The sequence below is a fragment of the Dermacentor albipictus genome, chromosome 10 (assembly GCF_038994185.2).
Source record: "Dermacentor albipictus isolate Rhodes 1998 colony chromosome 10, USDA_Dalb.pri_finalv2, whole genome shotgun sequence".
NCBI classification, from domain to species: Eukaryota; Metazoa; Arthropoda; class Arachnida; order Ixodida; family Ixodidae; genus Dermacentor; species Dermacentor albipictus.
In genome coordinates this window covers 91,103,249-91,110,135 of record NC_091830.1, presented here as the reverse complement: position 1 = coordinate 91,110,135, position 6,887 = coordinate 91,103,249, and the positions used below count along the sequence as shown (strand labels likewise).

At 41.8% G+C, this 6,887-nt stretch overlaps 1 long non-coding RNA gene across 1 annotated transcript; it reads right to left on the bottom strand.

Moving 5' to 3' along the window:
• Nucleotides 1-354: 354 nt before the first annotated feature.
• LOC135918121 (uncharacterized) lies at nucleotides 355-4,691 on the bottom strand. The gene is made up of 4 exons (XR_010569559.1): nucleotides 4,663-4,691; nucleotides 4,487-4,554; nucleotides 2,322-2,363; nucleotides 355-580 (listed from the first exon to the last, which is right to left on the bottom strand). It is a non-coding gene; the product is annotated as an uncharacterized lncRNA (long non-coding RNA).
• Between the last annotated feature and the right edge of the window lie 2,196 nt (nucleotides 4,692-6,887).

Genomic DNA, 6,887 nt, shown 5'->3' with positions numbered 1-6,887 from the left:
CGTTGTAAAGAAGCCTTTAAAAAAACTTTATTCTGAGGACTTTCGTGCACAGACTACAATTTGACTATGAGACGCCCCGGGCTGGTGAAATCCATACTAATATTGATATGTGCATGGTAATATTCGTTATCGTGGACCTATGTGTCGTATATCGTCATTTTTCCCTTCTTCCCATAGAAATGCAGCGGCTACTTCTAGAGGTTAATCAACCGATCACGTGTTTACAGCGCGACGCCTTATCCGCTAAGGCACCTCGCCGAGTTGATTTAATTCCTTCAATCATGATATATTCACGACAGCGATCAGGTTGTCAAGAGGCAAGGGACTCAAAATATTCCGCTCGACAGGTGGACCGTAGAAGTGCATTTTATTGATATCATTTTTAATTACATCACTAATAGAAGATAAAGCCGTCGAAGGGCAGTAAACAGAAATAGCAGAGCCCAACAAATGAGCTAATCATAAGCACGTATCAAGCACTGGCAGTCAGAATCGGGATCCTCTGGTGTCCAAACGCCGATCACGTAACCCTGAATCTTGCAGCTCTCTCTGCAACCAGCGCTGCTGCAACCGCGTTCGTCTGTAAAAAGAGAATTACGCCTTTAGCATAAAGACTTAATCCCACATTCCATGGAACGTTTTCCACATAACTATAGAACCACGGGCCACAACGTAAAACAATTCCAAACTCCTGACGTTGAATTTTCGTAACTGCCGACGCAAGCATCAGGCAGTTACCCGCAGCGTTGCCGGAACACCGAATCAACGGTTCCCACGATTAACAGAAGGCATCTATTGTTGGCCTTCAAAACGAATAACATTGCCTTCATTCAGCAGTTTTTCTTACCCAGTTGGTTGAATAGAAAGGAGGAGCGCTTTCAAGTGGAGAGGGTTCCTATAGGCGCGAGACAGCCCAATGCATTCAGATAACCGGTTCAGGAGGGTGCTGCTGGCGTGTCCAAGTGATCCACTCCCCTTTACTTAACTTGAGGTGGCTGGTCGAAAATCGCGGCGGCGTGCAACGGAAGGTTAACAATCGCGCTAAAACGGATCCTCACCCAAGAAGTCTTGGCTTAGCGATGTGGTATTTGTGGCGAAAAGGCTACATAGCGCCGTTGTAATCTTCATATGATAAAGAAACAAAAATTATTCTACGCGAATAAATTCATCTTCTCCTGCAGGTGCAAATAGCCAGCGCCATGGCGATAGGCAGGCAACTATCTTCCTAACGGATTGGGGCCGTCTCCCGATATCCAGAAAAAAGAGCTCCATAACGCTGTCGCGTTAAAAGTGCGACTTTGTGTGGCATATTATAGCGTCTTTTACGCATACACACCACTTTGATGCGGTGAAATTTCGCGGTTTTGTAACGTCGCGTGACGGACACGTGAAGTGGGCGCAGCCCGAAAACTTGTGACCAATAGACCAGGGCTAGCTGCTTAAAAGCAGTGAATTAGAATTAAATATTTTTGCTTTATTTCGGCCTTTTCATGGGCGATATGTGTGTAAACATCATATCACATAGTGAGCTATCGTGGTGTTCGACAGAAAGGAGCAAAGGATTGACCCGAATATTTTTTGACCTATAATGGAGAGCTGATCTCAGAAGTGGAAACGAAAAGTTCGGAATATGTTTACCTTACACCGCATATTTTGCTATGTTTCGTCGAAGAAATCTTAAAACGGTAGCAGTTAAATGTTTTATGAGGGCTTTGACAAAGCTACAGAAACATTCCTTTCCGAGATAATTGATGAGTACCTAATGCTATCTATTCCAAACTTTCTAGCACTTAAATACCAAAGTGTACCACATAAGATCAATTAATAGCTGTGAGGCAAAAGAAGAGGCCCTAATAAATAGTGACTTTTCAAGTCATCTTTTCCTTACTCAGTTACTCCAGACCACTTTGGAACTCGCTTCCTTACCTGAAGCAAACTGCTACCTCAAGGTGTTCGCCAATCATGCTTGTGTAAATGCTAAGTTGGATATTCCTCTGTCGATCTCGTAAACTAGCGCGTAATAATGTTTCTAGATAGCCATAACACTGTCGACTGGCAGAACACCTACAAACTAGCAACATGTGAAAGAGGTTGAGTCATGGAGTCAGCGTATTTTACAGGTTATTGTTTTACAAGAGCGCTTCAACAACGACTTCGAGCTTGCAATTATGGTTAGAAGCTTATGTACCCATCGTGAGTGCTAAAATGTGTCTCTTTCTCACGTGGGTGGTCGCGCCTCTTGAGTAAATGGCACATAGATTGCTCTTGAAAGGCTTTGTAACAAGTCCATGCTGCGCTCTCCTACTCACCGGTATACTCACCTGCCAATACAGCCCCTGGTAAACAGCTCATGTCCATGAACACTGCATGCATGACACAGCAAAGATTTTGGAAGGTCAGTGACAAGACACATAACATTATTATAAATCCGTTCCTGTGCTCAAGTAAATGAAAAATGTGCACAAATACAAGCTAACAATGAGCACGTTAGCTAAATTGTCATCACTCCGCGATTCAATGTACTGACGTAGAGATGAAGGCTCTGCATTTACCAAAGGCATACTCATTCTCGGCCGTAAGAGTGAATGCTTACAAAATTCGCAGAGGCCTAGCATGAGCACATGTCACGCGTGGGACGAAGCATCCGTCACTTTTTCTCAGTGCATTAAGGGCTCGTCTAATGAAGCGACAACATGCTTCGTTAGTCTAAGAAAGCCGCCATACAGAACACGAGAGTGATCCCCACATCTATACAGATGGTTCGCATTTTGAAATAAATAATGCGTAAGCAAGAAAAAGAAACGGATGTCTCGTAGTGTTAGTTGATTCATCATTACAGGTAGAGTGACATTACATACGTTGTACTTGCGCTGTCAGGATGATTCACGGATTGTACTTTTTTCTGAATCTATGCTAAGTGTATTCTAATGATTTTTGCTGTTTCTTTCCTATATTAAATTTACTCTACTAAACGAATTGATGTGGAAAGGTAGGATGGAATAGTATCGTTAACATAAAGCATGATTTCACGATTATTTTTCTCTTTTAATGAAACTTTCCGAGAATCAGAAAAAATCCAAAGCTGGGACAGAAAAAGATGAACATTATAAACTATATTCATAATGTACTTGTAGCAGTAATGTTAGTACTATGGCATTGAGGTACTACACCATACTTTGTTTCGAACTTCATTTGGCATTTCCCTGATGTTGGGATTGCAAATACGCGGACACTTCATGTGCCATCACGCCGTCAGCCCAACGCTAGTCGTGCCGCATCATATGCGGGGCAAAGCCTGCATTCGTGTGGACAGTAACGGAGTTCTTGGAGACTTGCAGTGCTCCCGGGCGCCGGAACCGGAAATCAACGGTAAACACCAAGACGCGCCACTTAATCGGCTCCGCAGAGAATCGACAGCAGCGTTCTGCCTTCGGCTGCTACCATGAGTGTTATGTGCGCAGAGGCTAACGTTCATGCTGGGCGGCGGAGTGCAAAATACCCCACCGTGGTGCCCACATTGATCCGAGCGGAACGAGGGGAACAATTCAAGCCAAGCGTTGAAAGCTGTCGTGCTAATTTGTTAGGATCACCAGCGAGATGGCACGCCCAGGATGTCTAATCTATCTATCTATCTATCTATCTATCTATCTATCTATCTATCTATCTATCTATCTATCTATCTATCTATCTATCTATCTATCTATCTATCTATCTATCTATCTATCTATCTATCTATCTATCTATCTATCTATCTATCTATCTATCTATCTATCTATCTATCTATCTATCTATCTATCTATCTATCTATCTATCTATCTATCATATATATACACACACACATATATATATATATATATATATATATGGATCCCGGTACCCCTGCAATAGAAGCCCATTGCTTTACCAGGAAGGGTGACACGCTAGGCAACCTACTTACGCAAAAAATTGAGCGCGCGCATTTTCCAGCTGACGAAGAAGCTTTAAGTTACTGGTCGTCTTAGTAGCCAGAATTTACTGCGCGTCTCCCACCGCGCTGGGTTCCTGCGGAGCATTTGTAGAAGGTGTGGCACGCCAAGTCGTGTGATTGAATAAATTTTAATGCGGAATAAAGGATCCACTTACAAGGCAAGGTCAACCTTGGTGGATGAGAGATGCGCCGCTAGTGAAAAGCACCATTTCGTCTTGGCAGCTTGCGAAGCCACGCACACGTACTCCGGATTTCCCAGTGCGTTGATGTGTAAAATTGTTCATGTACGTTTGAATCGTGAGCGTACTCTCGAAGATTTTGTGCTTGAATAATAATCTCACTACAATGAGTGCGTTCAACGATATGCTATGCCTCGGTGAAAAGCTAAAAAAACCTGTTTTAGACCTATTCTACCCAACAGAAGAATAACAGCACCAGGTATTCCTAGCCCTATGTTTATGAGCAGCATTCGATGAAGTAGTGGTTGTGGTACAGAATTGGCTTTCTGCAGTCACGTACCGGCTAGGCCAAGAAGCAAGACGATGGCTGAAGCATGCTTCATCTTGAGAGCGGGATAAATCTGCAGACTGCGTACACAAGAGAGCTTTCAGTAAGAGGTGTCGCATAGAGCGAGCCTAGTCAGCTGCAAAACTTTGTGAAATTATAACGAGATTTCAACAGGGCGCCCAACTTACCACGCAATATGCTCGTTCGTAGAGTACAGCGAAGACGGGACGCCGATGGTATTCTTCAGGGAATATATAGTACCAACTGACTTGCATCCTACCAGGTGCAGGAAGCATACGCTCAGTGCCAGCTAATAAATCAACTTTTTATGATCCACCCAAGTAAATTTCCAATGTGCTATATCAGTATGACCCCCCCCCCCCCCAGCGTGCACTAATTAAAAACTAGCGTTGCAGACTGAAATATGTGGCTTCATTTCACTTCTGTGGGTAGGGCGCAAATCAAACAACTGGAATACGAATAACTGTTGACAGTACCTCAGTTTCTGTCATGTGACAAATGTCATGAAGGCACACATGTCATACAACATTATGCCGGCTGGGCATACATCACAGCGCGATAAACGAGGCGGCAGTGTCATGCCTATTAAAAGCTTGAACTATTCATTACTTGTTTAGCAGAATTTCTTTATTTTTTTCCAAGCATGCGCTCCACGGTATTGCAATTAGTCATATATTTAGGTTAATTTCACTTAACTTTCATCTCGGGTAACTGCAGTCTAGAGAGCCTGATGTTCCCAGGACAATGGAATGAGTCTTGTCGGCTAGCTTGAATGGCAACCTTCACTGTAGCTTATGGTCAGGTGTATGCGATTGAGTCAAATGTGTTTTCACGTTTCTCTGTAGCACCTAGTACACTCAGTTTTTTTCTAAGGCAATAGCATTGCTATCAAATATAGAACACACCGAACATTTCGCGACGTGTCTGACATCACATTTTCATGGATGAAGCAAACGTTGTGTGTGTAATATACTAAGGCAAATATTTTTTTGCCCAATTTGGAGTTTCCTTTATACAGAGTTTGGTAAGGTAGAATACGTTTTAAAAGACCACAACAGCGTCTCAGAGCCAGCCACTACACACTAATTATTTCCCTAGGCGGACCTCACTTGCAGGAAAGCCCAAAGCAGTCAATTAATAAACAATAACTAAATACAATAATTTATTCTTGCAAGTGTACAGCACATGTTTATTTTGAAAGTGTAAACCAGTTTTCATAATGGTCCACTTGCCTGTTTCAAATAAAATAAAATCTTTATTTTCCACCACGTGCATTAAAGATGGTTGAAAACTGGAAAAAAGCTGCCCGCAGGCGCTTTCCAAGTGCGCAATTCCATGTAATAAGCGCCGTTTGGGCGACAGCAATAAAATACACAATCAATAAACAAATGTAAACACTTAATCAGTGCAGAACAAAAGTGAAACACAATGGTCTGAAAAATATAAATGCCAGGATAACTAAAATTCGTTTTCTCCTTCTGCAAGATAGATCTAAGTATAGCAATGGGACAAACTAGTCGGATCAAAATTAGCAGATGGATAATGGTTTAACAGCGCTGGCAAAATATAACCTAGCCGTTCAATGCGAGAGGTTAAACGGGGTGGAACGTTCCAATGTATTGCATTTCTTTTGGCATAAATTGCCTAATCTTTTTTCCTAATGTGCCAGTGTACACAGTTTAGGCGTATAATATCTTACTTCAGATTTAAATGTAGCACTCAAATGATAATGGTATTGTTAGTCGTGATAACGCGTGGTCTATGGAAAAAGACAGCAGTTTATGCATGATAACCTGCATAGTGCACATGGCGTAGGTATTATTTGTGCATAGGGTAACGCTTTCGTACGTTGGATTATTTAGCGTTGCCCCAAATAAGTTGGGGGTAGTTAATATCTCAACAGAAGGAGAGTTATAAATCAGTGTTTTAAGCTTTGCAGAAACAATCTATCTGAGCCGAGCAATTATTCCAGTCATTCGAGCTGGATTTGACACCAGTAAGTTCCTAAGAGATTCCCAGGACATGTTCGTATTAAACATGACGCGAGGGCACCTAGTAAGGTCAACAATATCAACAGGGCGAGATTACAAAATAATATCATCCATATAGCTAATAAATGTTATAGGTATAGAATTTATAATTCAAGTCTAAACATGTGCACGGAATTTAAATATCTGTGTGTCTGTTTTACTTCTGATTTACGATGTAACAAGCATGTTAACTATATTGGAAATAAGGCAGCATCAGTTTTGGCACTCTTGTGGCCCAATTTGAGTAATTTACCGAGTAACTTAAAGACGTAGTTGAATTTCATTCATGTACGTTCAATACTTGAATATGAATGTGTTTTTAGGAGCCCGCACACATCTGAGCTTATAAATAAATTTGAAAA